This window comes from Equus asinus, chromosome 8, assembly GCF_041296235.1.
Source record: "Equus asinus isolate D_3611 breed Donkey chromosome 8, EquAss-T2T_v2, whole genome shotgun sequence".
NCBI lineage: Eukaryota > Metazoa > Chordata > Mammalia > Perissodactyla > Equidae > Equus > Equus asinus.
The window spans coordinates 11,898,202-11,920,096 of record NC_091797.1 but is presented as its reverse complement, the minus strand read 5'-3'; the positions used below and the strand labels follow the sequence as shown (position 1 = coordinate 11,920,096).

Genomic DNA, 21,895 nt, shown 5'->3' with positions numbered 1-21,895 from the left:
TTATTTTAATTTCATGTACTAGTTTAGAAATTATTTTTATTTTCAATTTATCATCTTTTCAACACTGTGCACTTAACTTTGCCTGGAAATGGGAATTTTGCCACATTTTTCTTTTCTCTACTAGTGACGACCCTGGCAACTCATGTTAATTTTTGTGCTCTTTCCATGAATCTTCGCATTGTTGTTAATTTACCCTCATTTTGTATGATGCCATCTAAGCTTCAATGTGGTTTACTTCCTTATCCAGTCCTCACCCAGGCGAAAAATAGTTAGACTAAGTTTGCTAACAGATTTGGTTTGTGATATTTTGGAAAGAATGTCTTTGAGATATTAATTTTTTCTTTGTGTCACTGTTGTAAGTGACTTTAAAGAAGCAAAAATATCTTGTCTTCCACATTTTAGAATACAGTCGGTCTTTGTAGGTTGGGCTAGATACGCTTGACGCTGAGGTTAATTACTGGTTTCTGAATTTCACAGGCAAAATGGAACCGGCAGAGAACACAAACTCCCGCCAGAGTTGTTGCTTGGAAGGCTAATCCCATTGAAAGAAGCAGAGTCTACGAACTCAGGATGGTATAGCCATGTCCCAAAGTGTGGAGTGGATGGTGTTTTGTTTTTCCATGATTGTGTAAGTACGATAAGCTTATAGAGTTTACATGTATTGTGATATCATGATTCCCATGCTTATCTGTTCTGGTTGTAATATAACAAAATAATGTTGACACTAGGGTTTAATAAGTTTTCTCCCATTAAAATGGATCTCTGCGTTCTTTTATTTTGAGAAATATGCTCCTAAATGTTCCGAGGAACACGGTTTGAAAACACTGATTTAACGTGTGTTCAGTGGGATATTTTCCTGGTTATACCACCTGATTCTCCCCATCCTGAAGGGAGCGCTGTGGCTCAGTGCTTTACTCGGAGGGATTCCGTCTCCTTGAGTGTATTGATCACTGTACCCTCGGTTCTTCCAATTCCTGTTCTCTGGTTCTTGTAGGATTCCACTGGCTCTGGAAAGGTGGGTGGGTGGAGATGAGCAGGAGGGAAAAGAAAGAAGTGAAGGAGCACTGGAGCAGTAGCGACATGGCTTCCCAGTTTCCAAATAAATAAATACCTTTGGGTAAATGGGTCAGGAGACACAAAGAAAACAAAACAAAAAAATAACTTTTCCTATCTCTTTTAGTAAATTAAGATTTCTCCCGTTTACATGGCAATGACTTAATCAGTACTCTTATTTATATACAGTATTTTCAACTTTTATTGATAAAATAGAGTTCTATTTTATATATTTGTGATATTTACATATATGGACACAAATGTACATGTAAGTATGCATTTCCAAACAGATATCTATGTACACAACTAAGTACTTTTTATATTAAATAGATACGTGTTTTTAAAAGGAAGAGTACATATTGGCACCTATAGACTTGTTTCCTGAATTCCTTCTCTACAAAGTTACATCTTAGGCTTTGGAGAATTTTTCTTTTAAAAATAGAAATATGCAAATTAATATAACGGGAGTCTACAGTAGAACAAAAATCAATTTAGCAAAGACAATTATTGAGAACTTACTACACGCATGCACCTATTACTTTTCTAGATATAGGTGACACAAATATGATGGACATATGGCGTCAGCATTAAAAAATCTTAGAGCTTAGTTGGGAAAACAAACACATGGTGAAAGGGTCAAAATACTTTATAAATATGGCCTTCTGATCACTTTAGCTGGAACAGATTATTCCTTGAGGGTAGAGGGAGAACTTCTACTCTCTTAAAACTCTAGCTTTTGTGGGTACTGAATATTTATACGAAAGCAACAGATAAAGTAATCCCCTTTCATGCTTCCTTCTCATTTTCTTAATTTATTCAGTCTTGCTTTAATCTAAAATTTCCTTTCTAGCTGTTGCCATCACTTTATCTCACTGAAGTCTCTCCAGCTTCTCCTTCCTTATCAGGACCGCACATGTCAATCTTGGCCTTCCTCTGCATTTCTTGCCCTCTAAACTGACCTTTTATATTTGCCTCTTTGTTCTGAATATGCTTTCAAAATGAAAAGTTTTAAACATGTAATTAGTGCCTGCATTTTCTCCTCTTTTCCTTAATGTTCATTCAATACCCATTTTTTATCTTATTTCTGATAGTCCACTGGCATACCTCATTGTAGCTATGATCACTTTAATTATATCTTTACATAAACTATTCCTTCCTCTTCCATTCAGTCCAGAAAGCTGAATGACTAAGCTCTACCGTGACCTTCCTCCTGTGCTTGAGTTGATTTGTCTCCTTGACTAAGAGGAGAAGACCTGGGGAGGTGCAAAGAACAAGCACAGGGGGCCCACGTTCTAGTTTTGGCTTTGCCACCAAGTCATGGTTGCATCTCTCTCTCTCTCTCCAGCCTCCCTTTCCATTAATCTCTCTAGCTTAGATCTTTTTAATTTAAAAAATGAATTCACGCTTCCTGTAGTAGTAAACTAGCATAGAGATTTATAAGTAGTAAATTAGGAATCATTTCTATTCTACCCCAACTGTAACCAAATTAATTGATTTTTCCATTTATTTGCGTATTCATCTGAAAATATTGCCATATTCATACAAATGTATACACACATAAATGCACATATATAGAGCTTATTTTTGCTTTGTTTTTCTTAGTCAAAATGTCCTCTTATTGGCAACTACCTCTCTTTATTTAAAAAAAAAAATCTTGGATATCCCATCATAGCAGTAAATACAGGTGCATTTTGCTTTTCAAAAGTCATCCTAATTTTCTTTAGGATGTATGCAGCATAGTTATTGACTATTTCCTAACGATAGACATTTAGGTTAGTTTCAGCTTTTTACAAACCATCCCATGTAATATATGATGATGTAATATACTACTCATTTTATGTAGTGTTGGTTCCCCCAATGTGGTGTTGTTTGGTTGCATATGATTTAATGGACATTAGCAACTTAAAAGTTAATCCTTATAGCAATCACATAAGAGGAATGGATAAGGTGAGTGGGTGTCACCAGTTCTTCTAAGTCAGCTACAACCAGTGTGTCAATTTTCTCTCTTCCAAATATTTGCTAAATTCTCTTCTCCTCTATATCCCTTCTCACATTTTCTTTGTCTTTATGAATTAATAGCATTATTCTTTTTATGTCATTTGTTATTGTTGTGGGCTTGGGGAGTGAGAGAAAATAAATGAATGTGGTTAGCTCCTATGTTTAAATAGAGCTTCTCCTTCTCTTTTTATCTCACTTAAGTCAGGCTTTTCTCCTGACCTCTCCATTCAAATTGCTCTTTTAAAATTTATCAGTGATCTCCGTTTTGCCAAATCCAATAGTTAATTCTCAATCTTCATCTTAACTGATCTTCCTAGAGCATCAGAGTTAACCTTTTTTTTTTTAGTGCCGTCTTAGCCTTTGACCTCAAGGGCACCACATTCTCCCGTTTTCCTTCTATTCTATTGACCTTGCCCTTTTGGTCCTCCTGTGCTGGCTTTTCCTTTTCTTTCTGACCTTCAAATGTAAGCAGGCCTCATGGCTCATCAAGTTGAATATATTAAATATGTACAGTTTTTTGTATGTCATTCATACTTCAATAAAGTGGTATAACAAAAAAAGAATAGTTTTTGGTTTTGTTATGGTTTTCTTCTAGGGCATGGTTCTGACTCCTAAGGCCAGGCTTTCTGGTGTTCAAACTGGATGCTGTGAATATTATTGAGGATTTTAGAAGATATCGCCAACCTGGCGGGGCCAGAACTCCAATATCCTCTACTAATGTACTTCCTCTAGACTGTTATTCTTCTTATGTATCTGTTCCGCTCAACTATTTAGCAGCCTGAGGTGGCCTCACCCTGTGCTTGTACAACCTATCGCTCAGCAATGGGCTCGAAAGTACCTTGCCATGGACTTTTAGAGCTTCTCGTCTGCATAAGTTTCTTCTTTCTGAAGTGCTACCTTCCTGTTTCTGCCATTGTAAACACTGATCTCTGCGCGCTGACTACTGTGTGTGCTTGGACTCTGACCTGCGGGCAGGAAATTGTCCCCAGGCAGAGAACAGGATGATTGTGGGCTGAACTCACCAATGTCTTTTTCCTCACTAATCACAGACTGGCATGCCCATTTCCACCGCATGAAACAGTTTTCTGATATCCAGATTTGTAGTTGTTTATGGCAGAAGGCTTTTAAGAAAATTTGTTGCCTCACACTGTTGGCAAACTGAAAACCACCGGGTTTTCTACATTTACTAATGAATTGGGATGTTCAAATAATGTCATCAGAAATCTGCTTTCCTTGGTGTTAACTTCGTTCTCAGGCAGGACGTTAACCAGTAACTTACCTAAACAGGTGTAATATCTCTGTAGGGGAAAAGAAATTCCCAAAAGGTCTAGCTGAGGGCCCCATGTGTATGTTTTTTGTCCCAGATTGGGTAGCATGAACATCTTAGAACCAAAATTGGAACCAGAAAAATGAATTGTTCTAATTGGCCCGCTTGGGGACACATGCCTACCCCGGGAACTGTGGATTGAGGGTAATGTCAGCTTTCTGAATCACAGAGATTGAAAATGAGAAGGAGTAATTTCCCAAAGAATTGAGATTGTTACTCATGAAATGAAGGAGTGAGTGTCGGTAAGACAAAGCCAACAGATGTGACCTATGTGTAAAGTTACATTATAATTTATTAAGCAAACTGGGACACTTTTGAGAGTGAAAAGCTTTACTAAAAAGCTTTAAAAGGGAATGAAATCTTCACAACAAATGTAAACCAGGACTTTTCTGAGCATCCTCACTAGATGATCACCCTACCTATCCTGGTCAGAAGGAGTAAACCTGAACTCTAGGCAGCTGGCCTTATATTGGAATTACGAGTAATAATGGTATGGGTTTTGCTTAGTAAAATGATTCTTAAACTTTCCTATGAACGAAGATAATATGATAATTAAAATAATTAAAAATAAACATGCACTATAAGTTAATTATATCTCAATTAAAAAAAAGATAAAGATACACAAGACAAATCCTTGACCTGTGAATCAGACTTCCAAGGGGCACGCCCCAGGCGTCTTTACTTTAACTTGCTTATTAAGTATTTAAATGTCTAACAAAGTTTGAAAACCACGATAGTTCAATCTAATGCTGAAAAAGAACTCCAGATACATAATTATTGGTACTGTATTCACATAAGGATAATGGCAAAATATGTTTCCTGAATTATTTACCTAGATTCAGGTGGGACAAAGATAATTTCCTGTGATAGAAACAAAGAGATCTAGTATAATAAAATTTTGGATCAAGTCCCAACTCTGCCACTTTTTAGCAATAGGATCTTAGGTTCCTAATGATAGAAGATTATAATTACAGTCAAAATTTAAAAATATATTCCACAAATAGGTCTTGGAAAGAGAAATGAATGAATAAACAACATTAGAGGAGTGAAGATGCATAATTCAATTACATACCTGTGTGTTGAATATTTGTTATTGAGAACTTTGGGAAGGAGACCACCTGAGCTTAACTCCCTTCCACTCCCATAGCAAGTGTAGCCTATCTGCCTTTTCTGACCATACAGCCTCTGAGGCTTACAGGGGGCTCGTTTCAAATAAGACCTTGGCTCTGTGGGAGTCCCTGCAGCTCCGAGAACTCTCCTGGTGGTTCCCCCACAAGCTACGTGAGCACTTTCACACAAGGCCTTCTCAACTCTCTAATATTCTCTAATAATTCTCCGAAAAATCAGCAATAAATAATAAAGTGGTTAACACAATAAAATAATAGTAAAAATAAAGTACATAATATAAAAAATAATTTACCTACTTGAGAATTAAGGAGCAGAATCCTAGATAAACTTTGAATCAAGGAGAAATGAAATAGGACATTGTAAATTACACAGAAACGAGGAAAATGAGACCTTACATACTCCCGAATCTCAGGGAACTCATACTTTATGTTTTCATTGTTAGAAGATGAATAAGAATAGAGGATTTATTGAGGGTATTATGCTAAGTGAAATAAGTCAAAAGAAGCCAAATACAGTATGATTTCACACATTTGGAAGATAAAACAACAACAATAAACAAGCACATAGCAACAGAGAATAGCTTGGTTGTTACCAGAGGGGAATGGAGGTAAGGGGAGGACGAAAGGGGTAAAGGGGCATATTCGTATGGTGATGGATGGCGACTAGACTTTTGGTCGCGAACACTTTGTAATCTATACAGAAGTCAAAATATAATGATGTACACCTGAGATTTATGTAATGTTATAAACCAGTGTTCTCAATAAAAAAAATTAAAAAAGGATTTAGTATCTATTTTAGGAAATTTTAAAAACTCAAACTAAGTAAGCAAAACCCCCAAAAAGATTGTAAGAGAAAATAATGATAATAAAACCTGAAGTAAGTTAAGCAGAAAAACACAAAAGTAGAATAAGTCTAAAAGTGGAATTTTTGAAAAGAACAAAAACATACAAGAAATCAAGAGCAGAGAGTACATATGAGAGTAGGGATGAGAAAAGACAATTAGCCATGAATACAGGAGAGATGAAATGGGTCATAGCAGACTACTCTAGGTCACCCTACAGAAGAAAAACGAACATGCAGAAGAAATGAACAATTCTCACTAAGACATCTATGGTCAAATTGATTAAGAAGAACTGAAAAATTGACCAGTAACTCTTGAAAACATTGGAAAAAATTAAAACTCTACCACTGGAAAAACAAAAACATCAAATAGGTTCACAGATCATTTCAAGGATATATGAACCATTCTAAGCATGGGAAAACATGAACAGCTTTCTAACAAATTGTATAAAACCAGGATGACGTTTTAAAATAAAAGATAAAATAAGAAAAAAAAGCTATAGCCTAAATTCTAAATAAAATCTTGCAGTGTATCTAAAATAATAGAATAATACTAAAAGGGGTCTATTTCAGGAATACAATTATGGTACAATTTTAGGATATTTATTACATAACCCATTACACACAGAAAATAAAAGAAAAATCACTTGATTATGGCAATAATTGCTGGACAAGAAAAGATTTCCTCAAACTCCTCCCCATTTCTTAATTCTTAAAAATTTCAGGAAGAAAGAATTGAAGGAGATTAGTTAAATAATAGATAGACCATTTACCAAAACTAAGAGCGATTGTTATTATGACTGCTATAGCTGTCATCAGTATAACTATTATTCATTAACAATAATTTAGAGGTTTTGATAAACTTCATATAAAAAGAAAATAAATAACTGTATAAATATTAGGAAAAAACCCATAAAACCATTGATTTATTTGAAAATTGTATTTCTAAAAACACAAAGATCTCTAGTTAAAAAAGCGATTGAAATTATTAAAATCATAAGACAAATTGGCTGGATATAAGAAATATGAAAAAATCAATAGTTCTTCCTTATTCTAGCAATGAACAACTAGAGAAAGAAACGGTAAAAATATTTCATTTGCAAGAGTTACAATATTTATAAAATATTTGGGAATAACTAACAACAGCGGCCAAACCCTGTATGCAGAGCATGATAAACCAGTGGAAAGTACTAGGTTATTGGATGGAAAGACTTAATAGCAAAAAATAAATTATTTCACGTTACATATATAAATTTAATAAATTACAATTACAATCAAAAACTCATTTTTGGAGAAAATGAACAACATTAATTTATAATTCTTGTGGAAAAGTGTTCAAGAAAAGCATAATAATTTATGAACATATAAGCAAATCGATGCTGTATTGTCATATGCATAGATAGGCATATCTCTGGAAAAGAATAGAGAATACAGAAATGATACTTATTATATAATGAAAGCTAACTTATAACAATAAATGTATATTTTAGTTCAATGTGAAAAGGACGGAATTCTTAATAAATAACCTTGGAAGTGTTGATTTCCTGTTTGAAAGAAAATTAAGTTATTCTCCTCCCTCATACCATATATGCAATTAAATTCCAAATGAATTAAAGACAAATTAATAATGTGACTTTTGTAATAAAATTCAGGAGATTAGATAGAAGCATATGAGTAGTCATAAAAAAATACCGTAAAATAAAGCTGCACCTATTCAACTACATAGAAGTTAGACACCGTGTACGGTAAAGTAACCGTAAATTAGGTCAGTATGAAAAAAGAAATATTTGGAAAATAATTCCTGCCATACAGAGGACAGCAAGAAGGTTAATAGCTATGTGAGAAGGAAAGTAAAATTGGCAAGATATGGAAAGGAATTTCATGGAATCAGGGTGTGCCATAAACACACGAGATGCTCATCCTCATCAGTAGTAAAGAAGATGTATATCAACACAACTATGAGCCATTACTTTCCACAGGACTAATATATTGAAAAGATTAATAACATTGATTGTTTCAGTCAGTGTGGGAAAATGGTATACTCGGACACTTTTGGTAGAAAAGTGAATTATTTCTGTCTTTTAAAAGAAACCTCTCAAATCTGCTAAAATTAATAATACGTACTTCTTTTGATCAAGAAATCACACATCTGGGAATCCATAGCATAGAATTAAATGACATAACACAGGTATAACACTTTAGAATAATGTCTGGCATATAGTGAACTCTACTAGAGTGTTATAACTATTATTGTTATGGTTTATATTAACTAAACTGAGAACAAAATGGGGACTGTCAGGAGGAGAATGATGATAAATTATGATACAACCACAATATGGAATACAATGCAACCATTAAAAAGAGCTATTTCAGATGATATGAAGCAATTTATATGAGTGACACTGTTGAGTGACAAAAGCAAGACGCAGAATAGTGTGCATAATTTAATTGTATTTTTAAATTAAACAATGGTGGAAGCCTTCCACGTGGGAGGTAAATCCTAGGCTGTTAAACTGCAAGTAGAGGGGAGGAAGAATCATGTGGGTAGAGGTGAATGAGCAGGAAAGAGGAAAGAAAGCATGAGAGGAAAAGAAAAAAAAGACAACCTTAGAAAAACAAGTAGTGTGTATGAACAATTCAGAGCGTGTATGAGCAATTATTTTATGTGTCAGAATTTGTTTTATCACTGAAATAATGAAATATATAATATACAGTCTCTATCTTCCAGAAATGGTGGTAGAACTGTAGACAATAAATGACAATCCAATATTATAAGAAAATTTACTCCTAGGTAAGGACTTCAGGTTGTCTTTCTAGAGGACGGGATATCTAAGCTGGGTTTTGAAGGACTAATAGGAGTTTACCAGGTAAGTGGGGTGAGCAATGACATTTGGTGGTATGAAAAACTGTATACAAACCATAATGTTAACAAATATGTGATGGGTTTTGGTTACTAAAAACACCTTTTAAGAGTTGGTTATGGTGGGAGATGGTCCTTATTTTAATGTTACACAGCTGTCAAATTTGAAAGTCATATTTTGGTGGTTTCTAGAGAAGATGGCACTCAGATGATACCATCTTATATTTTTACAGTAACTTACACTTATAAAATGCTTTCATATTTCTCCAGTAGCCAGTCTCACCCACTCATCTTCTGACTTAGAAATATGAAACTTTTTATTTGGGTTTTGATGCTTTCCCCATTGGATGCTTGTTGTGTTTTTGTAGAGAAAGCTGACAAGTGAGTCATATCCGTTTTAATCCTATTTTAATATTTAATATTTAATCCTATTTCTTACAAAATAATTCTGGTTATTGGTGGTGAACACGATGTAGTCTGTACAGAAACGGATATGTAATCACGTCCTCCTGGAATTTACACAATGTTTTAAGCCAATATGATCTCAATAAAATAATTTTTTAAAAATTCTGAATTTAATAAATTTTTTCTTTAGCAGAACTGTAGCATCACGAACTTATGTTGGGGAGCAGATCTTCTTTCTCGATACCAATTAAGATATAGTAATTTTGAAATACTTGAGGAAACTATAAAAAAGTTTTTCATAAAGAATGGCAAGTATATGTGATTTTTTTGAGTTGCTTTTGTGCTCTTTTAAGACTTTGCATCATATTTGGAGAGGTATTTAAACAGCAGATAACTTGCCTTCAGTATTTCTATCATAAAACTTTTCTTCCTATCACAGGGGTTAAACCTTAAAAATGATTAGAATTAGAAACATTTTACTCAAGATGTTGATTTTACAGTCCTTCCTTTATACAAGGTAAAGAACAGTCAATGACTTGTCACCTCCCTCCTCCCCCGCCCAGTGCTGGATCCTATTAATTCAGACTTTCATTTATTTATCCATTCGATGACATTTATTCCTAGCACAAGTGTCATCGACTAGAAAAAAACCCAAGAACAAAAAAAACACAGTCGTTGCTTTCATCGAAAATACACTGCACATTTTATGCAGACACACACCACACATACATAGAAGTTGTGTAAGCAAGGGTGAACTTCATAGAGTGAGAAATGAATGGAGGTTGCTTTCATATGCTCCAGTCTCACCTTCAAAATACACATTACCCCCCACCCCACCTCTGGCTCTGAGAAGATACCTTCTTCATTCTATTTCCATCTATCCATTAACCCACTCAGTTTCTTGACGGGAATAAAAAATACTGCACTGGAGACTTTAGATTTCTATAATTGTTAAAATTAAATCCATGCATTTATCTAATCAGAGGAAATTCAAGATTACCCAGAGGATGACGATCTGCTTTGTGACTACCCAGCCACAATGACAGTGAGGTGCTTTCAGAATGCAAAGGCAGTTGCAGGATAATGGTTATTTTTTTAAATTAAGGATTAATAATTTTGCTAATTTCCCTCATAAGAGAATTTTGGGACAGTATTTACAGAGTACTCGCCTTGAAAGGCCTCTTCTGTCACTTGTGGGTCACTGGCAGCTGGAAAGCTTAAACTACTTTTCCTCTGCAGGAGGGTTCTGCATGTAGCCCAGCTTCTACCACACAGGCATGTGAGGGTAGGAACTCGGAAAGAGGAAATGAACACTGGGAACTGTCAAATGTGCAGCTTTTTAGGCAAGAATGGGGGCAGAACATGGGTTCTTTGTGGCGGTCAGGGTAGACACGGCCCTGTCAGGTGCCCAACACTCTGGGTGGGTGCTCAGCAATAGGGCAAGGCAACGGCTTCCCTCTAGAACCTTCCAGTGTGGGCGGGCATTTCTCTTGGCCGCAGACCTTCTTGCTGTGCATTCTCCGTGTCTTATTTTCTGGTATTCCAAGAAATTCTGTAAGCTTTCTGAAGCCTTGTAATAAATCTCTTTCTACTTAAACCTGTTAGGGCTAACTCCATTATTTGCAGCTAAGTGCCCTGACCAGTACAATTATGGAACATTTGTCAGAGGAACTACTCGGTATCAAAAAGACTTTAGGATTTCCTGGCCAGACTGGCCTAATGTGAGGGGGAAAACAATCTGCCAGAGTTACTTTAGGGCCTTCTAACCCAGACCACTATGTGCCAGAAATGATTAGTGTTGGGGTGATCTTCCAAGGACTCTTGAAGAATTGTGCACAGAAACTTATTTAGGGTATTTCGCTGCTGAGAGAATTAAAGATTAGGTTGCCATTGGTATTTGCCTTCCTGCTTAATTCCAAAGCAGAAAACTATCTTGAGGAATTAAACTAGAGTGGTGTTTAATGGTACAGCAGTGGTCAGGGTGGGAAAGGGCACTGGGAAAAGTGGGCAGCAAGGTGGATGGATAAAGAGGCACCGAAAACAACAAGAAATGGTAGGTGACTACAGTAAGTTTTGTCTACATCAAAAGTTTACCCAGAATTAAAGTTCTAGGGAAACAATGAGATCACATTCCTTTTATTCCAACCATGGTTTTCCACTGTCTGATCTAAAAAAGCTGCTTTTTACTATATAATTTCAATATGTAAGGTACAAGTATATTCATAACAACTGCTGTATTTATTGAGTACATGCTATTCAGCAAGCAGTGTTCTAGCCACTTTTTATGTATTATTATTTTATCCTAGCACTAATCGCACAAAGCAGGTACTCTGATCGCCATTTTGTTTTTGAAAACGCTGAAGCTCGGAGAGGAGAAACACCTTGCTGCAGGTCACACGGTTAGTAAACGGTGGTTCTGCAATATGACCTCATGTCAGCATCTTTAGTAGCCTTCCTTCATTGTCACTCTTCTTGAAACCACCCTTCAAGGTGATAGCTCAGGAAGCTGAAGTATTAATCAGTTTTCTCCAGGTGAACAGGATGGTAAGGAAGAGAGCCAGGGTTTGGATTTGGCCTTCCTAACTCCCAAGCCCATGCTGCCTCTCAGGATGTGCCAACTGAGAATGAAAAAGTTGGACCAAGAAGAGGAGCACGTTGAGCAGAAGTCTCCTTTATAACAGCCAGCTCCCAGCTAATCTACATAGAAAAGGATAATTTCAAACTTTCGTGATACTGTTATTCTTTGCTCTATCACATCCAGCCCGTCCATCACTTCGGGGTCATACTAACGACATAGGAGGACGGCAGAATTACTAACCGTGAAGTCCTGCAAGGCTGTCGTCTTGTCACACTGAGGCAGTGAATGATGCCACAGAGTTCTGCAACCTAGTGTGTGTAGAATGGGTGGAAGTAATCAACAGGCGACCCCAGCAGCCTTTACTGCTGGGGTAAAATGAAGCAACCACCAATAGGCCACACCAAAGACAATTCTATCAAGGCAGCTTTAACAAGATAGAGTTGTTAGGTATTAGGAAGAAATAGGGCCACAGGCCTGATTGAGGAATGGCACAATCTGATGCTGATCATTTGACAGCTTTGGAACCAAGAATGACTAGTTGGAGCTGAGACCACAACATAGACTTCATACATTTTCAGCATTATCCATATTTTTTGGTTACTAGAATTAGTATGTACATGAAAACACCAAGTTGTCTGGGAAACTGGGATTCTGGTCAGGAAAATGTCACTTTTAGAGAATGAAACGTTCTCTAAAGTGAAAATCATGTATTGAACGGAGATGGTTACTTAATGCATTGCTGAGAGATTTAAGAAACATCATGCCCAGTCAAGTTAGACTCACCGTAGGGTCAGTACAGAAAGGAAACTTGAGATAGCTGTGCATGAATTAATTTGCATTGTACCCTGCCTTGACAAAGAAATGATTACTGGGATGTTCTGCAGAAAGTAGAGATCAACAAGAACCAATTTTCAAGTGTTTGCTTTATTTGTAAAACTGTGAGACAGCAGGTACCCTGAGAAATTAACACAAAATAGAGAGTGTGCATATCTTATTGAGCAGGGCAAAGTAGTAGCAATGAGCTAGATGTAAGTGTTAGAGATTTGAATTTTTTGTTTGTTTCTTTGTTTTGTTTTTAAATCAACTTTATGGAGGTATAATTTTTACATAATAAAATGCACTTGCTTTAAATATAGAATTTGATGAGTCTTGAGAAATGTATGCACCCTTGTAATTATGACCACAATCAAGACGTAGAACAATTCAATCACCCCAAAAGGTTCCCATGCAACCCTTCTCAGTCAGTCCCCACTGCTAGCCCCAGCCTTGGGCAGCCACTGATCTGTTTTCTGTCACTAAGTATTAGATTTGTCTTTTCTAGAGTTTCATATCACGTAATGTATATGAAGTTAATAGTTTAATACTGAGAATACTCTAAGTATCCCAATAATGTGTGTTTGTCTCTTATTGTATTTAATATGTCGGCATACAAGTTTAACTACCTGTCTCATGAGTCTGAAGAGTTTGACTCAGTCCCTCTGCCCTTAATCACTTTAAAGGAACTTTGTTGTAAGTCTCTCAAAGAGCACTGAGTAGGTCTCATTCATTCATTTATTCATTCAGTAATTCACTTGACATATTTATGAACACTTTTATGTATGAGGCAGCATTTAATTGTTTGAGATATAAACGAACAAAGATGAACAAAGTTGCCAGTCCCTCACTGAGCTTACATCATAATGTGGGTAGATAGACAATAAACCCAATAATAAAATAAACTTGTTAGATTTTAGAAGGTAGTAACCTCTACTGGGAAGATGAAGCAGAATAAAAGGAATTGAGAGTAGTGGTGGGGCGAGAATTGGATTTTAAATATGGTGGTCAGGACAGTCCATGCTCAGAAAGTGATATTTGAGAAAATTCTGTAGATGAGGGAGCTAGCCATGAGAGTATCTTGGAGAAGTCTGCTACAAGAAGAAGCAAGTTGATGCAAAGCCTCAGGAATGAACAAGAAACCAGAGCTCATAAACCCATACTTACTTATAAAACGGAAGAACATAGTGAAATTGACATGTGACACAAAACTAAGTTACAACTGTTTGAACATCAACTAGTTCAGACTCAGATATTTCAAGATAAAATCATAGACAAACTGATTTAACAGAACTCATGGGTTCCAAAGCCCACTGACTGGTTGAACAACTCGCTTAGATCACAATTTCTCACCAATCTCTGGCTTTTGCCCTAAAACCAATCTATGACTAACCTCAGCCTCCAAATCCCTGACTTCCCTTTCTGAGATACTTCTGACACTTTACCAAGGCAACCCTCTCCCACATTCAACATTCTAATAAATCCAGCTTTGTGTGATCAACAGATTTCGCTGATGGTCTTTGTATGCAGGTTTTGTGAAGCTGAAGGCAGGAAAGTACCTAGAATTTTAAAGTGACAACAAGTGGTTCTGTATGGCTGAAACTCAGTGAAAAGGAGTATAGTGGGAAATAATGTGAGAGGGCAAGAGGGCCATATCATAGAGGGCCTTATTGATCACTTTAAGGATTTGATGTTAGTCTGGGTTACAAGTGAGACACTGGACAATTTTAAGAAGAGAAGTGATATAACCTGACTCCATTTTGAAAGGTCTCACTCTAGTTGCTGGGTTGGGAATAGAGTATAGGAGGACAACCTTGGAAGCAAGATGGCCAGTTAGGAAGCTATCAAAATAATCAAGACCTGAGATGTTTGTAGCTTGGCTGGCATGACAGCAGTAGAGATAGTGAACAAAGATTGGATCCTGGGTTTTTGCAAGTGGAGCCAGTGGGATTTACTAATAGGTTGGATATGGAGATAAGAGAGAAAGAAGACTCAGGGACGATTCCAAAGTTTTCGACCGCAGCAACTAGAAGGATGAAATTGTCACTTCCTAATTGGTAGAGACTGACATTGTACAGGCTTGTGGGGGAATTTGAATAATTCAGTTCTGGACATTGTTATAGGCTGAATTGTGTTCCCTCAAAACTCATATATTGAAGCCGTAACTCCCCGCACCTCAGGTTGTGACTCTATTTGGAGACAGAGCCTTTAAAGAAGTGGCTGAGTTAAAATGAAGTCATTAGGGTAGGCCCTAATCCAACATTACCGGTGTCTTCATAAGAAGAGAAACTGGGACACACACGCCCAGAGGGAAGACCACGTGAAGACACAGGGAGAACAGAGCCATCTATAAGTCAAGGAGAGAGACCTCAGAAAAAATCAACCCTGCTAACACCTTGACCTCAGACCTCTGGCCTCCAGAATTGTGGGAAAATAAATTTCTCTTGTTTGCTATGACAGCTCTAGCAAACCAATATGGAAATGTTAAGTTTTGAGATGTCTATTAGACATCCAAATGAAGATTTAAATTCATCCAAATGGAGATTTAAATTCACGCAAGAAATCTACACTGGAGATACAAAATTGGTCCTCGTCATTCAGATGGTATTTAAGAATATTAAACTGTGTGAGATCACTAGGAAAATGACTGCAGAAACAGAGCTGAAGGGATCCAAGAAACAAAGACTAGGAAATCCCACTTTTAGAGGGGAGAGATATGATAAAAGGGACAGAGTCTCAGCAAAAAAGACTGAAAAAAAATGACCAGTCAGAAAATTAAGAGTATGCTATTCTGGAAGCCAAGTCAAGAAATTGTTTCCTATAAAAAGGAACAACTATTTCAGATACTCCTGACAGGTGCAGTAGGTTGAGGACTGAGAATTGACCCTTGTATTTAGCAATGTGGAGATCAGTGGTGACATCATGAAGAGCACTTTTGACCCAATTGAGGAGGAGGTAAAAGTTTGATTGAAATAGGTTTAAGTGAGAATGGGAGGTGAGGAATTTAAAAAAATTCATCCTTTTTCTGTGTGTATACGTGTGCCTAGCCCAGAAGAAGGCAGATTGAATCTGCTTATTAGATCTTTTTCAAATAAATAAAAGATTAAATCCAGTTTCCAAGTCAGCAAATCTTTAGCACAAACTTTAGTGGAAGTGATCTCGCAAGGTACCTTGAGAAGTTCCCTGCTGTCCTTCTCAGACATCTCTCCAAGTGCTTTTAGACATTTCTGTGTAGAACAGCATCTCCATGGACAAGATAGTCTAAGAACACGCCTCTAAAATTTACATACCATAAAGCAGGAATAAGTTCTTCAGAGAGCTATTTACATTTTTCATTTGATGCTGCAACAGATTTCCTCAGGACACAGCACATTACATTCCAGAATTTTAACTGAAGAATTGTTTTTATAAATTAAATTACTAGTGAAACTGATTAGTACACTTTTTTATATCATGACATAAAGGCGTTGTTTTAGAAGTATAGCTTTTCAAAAGAATGCTAACATTATCTAAGGGCCTATGGAATTTTTCTGTAACCCAGCTGATTTAACTATACGTCATGTTGTAACAGTTGATTATTCAACATATCTGAATATGAATCTGAATAGTGGAGTTTTGGTTAATACAACTTTAGGCTGATAAAAATTAGCTGTTTTTTGGTTTATTTTTAACTCTTTTTTTTAGAGGTTGTATTAATGCAAGAGATGGATGCAAACTGAGGACTTATTGCTATTTAAGAGAGGAATATTTGGGCTATGTGGTAGATGGCATTAACTTATTTTCGAGTTTATCCTTTTATTTCACATGTTTTTACAGATGACTCTTTTAGGCCCTGCACTGTGCTAACTATTGGAGACAAATAGGTGAACCAGACAGGCATGATGCCTGCCGCTTGGAGCTTATAATGTAATGGAAGACCAATAACAAGTAAACAAATAAACTTATAATTAAATCTGTGGTCAGCTCTACCATGGGATGTATTCCTACCATGGGAATTGTGATGTCTGAGGTCAAATAGTAAAAATGCAATTGCTGCTATGAAAACATTTGTGAAAGAGAGACTATAAAGAAAATACTATAGTGGTATATAAAATATAAAGGAGAATAGTTTAGACAGCATGGTCAAGAAAAACCAGAGATGATAATTAATTTGAGACTTGAGTGATAAGAGGAAGCTCTCCAAGCAACGAGTGGGAGAAAGAGTGCTCCTAGCAAAAGTCCTGAGTCAGAAAAGAGATTAGGAACCGAGAAAAGGATGGGGTGGCTGGAGCTTAGTGAGTGAGAGAACAAGTGGTTTGAAATAAAATTATAGAGATAGAGAGAAAGACCTTACTTGAGCTTGCAGGATTTCTTGTTAAGTACAATAAGAGGCCATCTAAGGATTTTAAGCGAAGGAAAATAATATTCAGAAAGGGCACTCTGCTTTCTGTGTGGAGGATGAACAGAAAGGGTGCAGCTAAGGAGACTGTTTAGAAGCCTCCAGAAATATTCTAAAGAAAAAAATGATTGCATGGAGGAAATGGTGGTAGAGGTAAGTAATGGATTGAGCCATTTTTGGAGATAGAACTCCAAGGACTTAGTGATTAATCAGCGATGGGGAAGAAATTACATAATGAAGCACAAAATCTTCCACGGAAGAGTCCCATAATTTGCGTGTGTTTCTAGTTCCTTGTTCTTTTGGAATCTTTCCAAATAAATGAAAGCACTGTTTATGATGCTGGTGCTTGAATCCTCCGTTGTTATTTTCTCACATTCAAAACCTTTTGAAACATAAAGAGTAGAATCCAATGTACAACTGAGAAATAAGGATACATTCAATTAGTCAAAAAGGAAGTGGATGTTGAATCGAAGCTCCCTCTAAAAAATAAACAAAGCCTTAGAATGCTACTTACGATAATTCTTTTTCACCCATAAGAAAGAAATATACTAACTCAACTTTAGAGTTTATTGCATGATTCATTCATCATAGTGTCCAAAAAAACTCATATTCTCCTTGTAAATAGTCATTACTAAAAATCTCTTCTTGGATTTCAAATGTGTTCCTAATTACTTTAAATATTATTAAAAGATTACATCCATGCTGTTGTGTTATGACTAGAAATAATATTCCTTATCCACTTAGTTTGGATTTCCCTTCAGTTAATGGAGTACCTAGGTGAAATCCTAGAGAGAGAAAGTTTTACTTAGTCAATAACGCTGCATTTCAGCTTCTTTCTTCAGACATCTTATTTCTATCAAAGACTAAAAATAACGAATTATTAATTCTGTCATTTCTCTTCATCTTTGAAAGAAAGTAAAAAGAAACATCCTCTTCTAAGAAAAGGATGTGGAATAGGCAGAACAACTATAACTGCTGTGGTTCTCTTGAGTTTTGTCTTCAAATTTAACTCTTACCCAATTCCAGAGGGGATCATCTCCCTAGAAATCTGACAACCACGTGAATACTATTTATCTGGAGTTTGTGTGACTCTTTTTACACATTTAAACCCATGGAGAATCTAGTTTATGTCTTTATTTTTAAAAGTGGATTTTATTGAAATTAGTTATTATTATTTCATTCTATATGAAACTTGAGTCATGATATAGAGCAGTTGAAGACGCAAGAGATTTTAAAATGGCAGAGAAATAGTTGTTTACTCTAGGAAGCCTGGTGCATATTTTAAATACCATATATATTTTATGAGAGAAGTCAAGAAAAGGGGAAAAACAAATTAATTCTGATTGTGGAAATAATTATTGAAATTTTTATAAAGGTAGACTTCAAGCTATAGTGGTATTCTTATTCTCCCTCATTTTTAACTTGGCTAAAAAATTTTAAAAAAATGATATTTTTTAACAAGAGTCAAAGAACAGAGGATTTGAAAGAATGGATTACTTGGAGATCTTCTCTTTTGATAAGTTCTTGAAAGGTGGCTATAACTCTTTTGCTGAGGGGTGAGGGGTGGGGGGTCAGGGCAATTAAACCTCAAAGTAGAAGAAAGATAATCAGGGATTTTTATGTCAAACTTCTCTCAAGCTCGAAAGTTACAATTTATGCCTCATCATTATTCTACAAGATCATGGAAAGGATAAGTATTGTTGAGTTGTACTGGCTGTGGTTTCCAGTAGGACTACAGATACAATGTAGATGTCACCAGGTTGACAATGAATTTGGAAGATCTGTTTCACAAGAAGCTAGCCAGTCACAGGTCTAGAGAGGACACTGCAAGAGGTTAGGGTTTAGCCACAGTACAAACACGCTACTTACCTAGTCCCAGCTCTGCAGGGCTTCCAAAGCGCACAGGTAAAAAGTTAGGCCAGCCTGGGAGCAAGTCCATCTCACTTTCAATGTAGGTGCCTCTTACTCTGGTTAGCTCTGGTTCTCAGTATGAGAAGTCAAATTCTCATTTTGCAGGTCATCCACTCGGCAGCAGCAGCATCCTCGTGGCACTTGCTAGAAATACAAACTCTTGGGCCCCAACCTGAATCAGAATCAGAAACTGAATCAGAAACCTGAATCAGAAACTGAATCAGAAACTCTGGAGCTCAGGGCCCAGCCATCTGTGTTTTAATAAACCCTCCAGGTGATTCTGATGCAAACCAAAGTTTGAGAAAGACACAGAAATAGTTTCCAACCTTAATAGCCTTAAAAAAATATTGATTCATAGATTCTGCCCTCAGAAATTTTGATTTAATAGTCCTTGTGTCCAGTTGGGCATTGAAATTTTAAAAATCTCCTAAAGGTTTCTATTGTTCAACCATGGTTAAGCATCCTTGATTAAAGGAAGATTTGGGTCTCCCGGGAACCATATCAACTCAATGGAGCTGGCTCCTTGAACCATTAAAATCATCGAAAGAGTAATCAAGTCTTTTGTTACCCACACAACCCCACACAAGCCCAATTTCCACCCCTACTTTAGAAAGAAAAGAGCTGCAAAAGCTGTGCAAAATGTCACTCTTTGAAATGCTGTGTAATTTCTTGCAAACGCTAAGAAGAAAGGTGGCAGCAAATGCCTCAGGTCTTCGGGACTCTTCCTGAATCGGTGCTTTCCCTTCTCCCAGTGCCTTTCCCTGGTCCAACCTGATGTGACTCAGTGCTGAGTCTATTCTTGGTGTCTGAGTTCAAGTGCATTAATAGGTTTTCTGACAGTGGCTTTGTGGCTTTCGGGACAATAGGGAGTCACTTTTCAGCTATATTCTATTTGTATCTAGGAAATCTGGCACTAGATAAAATGATTCATCTTTCTAAAATTTTTACTTAAAATATTAAATTACACCACACTCTCTGGTATTTGGTGACACTCTTTTCCTCTTAGAGGTGACTGTCAGCTCTCATGTCCTTCATCTTTGTTCATACTCTCTAATTTATATATATATACATATATGTATGTATATACACAAATATATATATGTTCTTTTCAGTTGTCCATAGTTCCACTTATAATGCTTCTTTCTTTCCGGTGATGAAAATCACCAGGTTTTATTGATCATTTCTAACATGAATGACTCAGCTATTCATACAGATGCATTTGCTTCATTTCAGAAGCACTTTGAAAATGTCACTTTGAGAGAATGATGAGATGGCAGCAGATATTTGGTGAATACAGATGGTCCCTGACTTATAATGGTTTGACTTGCAGTTTTTCGCCTTTAAGATAGTGCAAAGCAAAAAGTGTTCAGTAGAAACCACGCTTCAAATTTTGAATTTTGATTTTTCCCAAGCTAGTGATAAGCAGTACAATCCTTTCCTGTGACGCTGGGCAGAGGCAATCACAGGGTGAATGACAGATACACTTCGACCCATTCTGTACCCAGACACCCATTCTGTTTTTCACTTTCAGTACAGTGTTCAATAAATTACATGAGATATTCAATACTTTATTATAAAATAGTTTTTGTGTTGTTAGATGATTATGCCCCACTGTTGGCTAATGTAAGTGTTCCGAGTACATCTAAGTTAGGCTAGGCTAAGCTATGATGTTCGGTAAGTTACATGTATCAAATGCATTTTTGACTTACCATATTTTCAACTTATATTGAGTTTATTGGGACATAACCCCATGGCAGGTTAAGGAAGATCTATATAGTACAATGTCTCTTCTTTCTCCTTCAAAGTTTCCAATGGAAGTTTTAAGAATATATAGAGTACCCTTGGTCAGCAGGATGACTATTTTCCTTAAAATGTCTGTTCCTTTAAAACAGAAAAGAAAAGTAGGGTAGTTTAGTGACTACGAGTGTATATTGTGAGCCAAACTGTAGGAGTGGGAGTGTGAAGCCCAGGTTTGTCATCTACATCTTGCTATGTAAACTCAGATAAAATATTTGTCTTTTATTACCTTTTATTTTTCATCTTCTAATTAATGACAAGAGTCCTATTCTTTCTTATGAGAGTCTTATGGATTAAGCTAGTTAGCATACGTAAATCAGTTAGAACAAGACTTTTTACATATTAAGATCTCAATAATTCTTATGTGTGTAAAGATCTTGCTATGCTCACATTCAGATTCATTAATCTAATTTTTTAAAAGTTGTAATCACCACATAATATAATGAGGCTAAATATGGACCCAAGTTCGATTGCAATTATTTTTATATCTTTGAGAATTTTAAAAATAAGGGCAATAAAAAATCTTGAATTAACTGATGCATCCAAGCTTGACTTACTCGTTCTTGTGGTTGGCTAGTCGCTGTGGGATTTCCTCCATGTTCTTGGCTAATTCGCAGACAGATGTGGTCCGCCTGTGAGGCAGCAAGTAAGGAGAGAGTTGGTAAAAGTGTACAGTTCTGCATCTGATTTTAAGCACTTATAATGGACAGAGTAATTACTATAATAGAAATTTAAATACCAATGGTAATAACTGAGAATCACCTGTTCAACCAGAACAGAAATTCAAGGTTGAAATTATAGGCAAAA

The 21,895-nt window shown here is 36.3% G+C and overlaps 1 long non-coding RNA gene across 1 annotated transcript; it reads right to left on the bottom strand.

Annotated features, from left to right (window-relative positions):
* Positions 1-757: 757 nt before the first annotated feature.
* Positions 758-20,032, bottom strand: LOC139046049 (uncharacterized). Its single transcript, XR_011505608.1, has 3 exons — positions 19,897-20,032; positions 19,250-19,463; positions 758-1,007 (listed from the first exon to the last, which is right to left on the bottom strand). It is a non-coding gene; the product is annotated as an uncharacterized lncRNA (long non-coding RNA).
* Between the last annotated feature and the right edge of the window lie 1,863 nt (positions 20,033-21,895).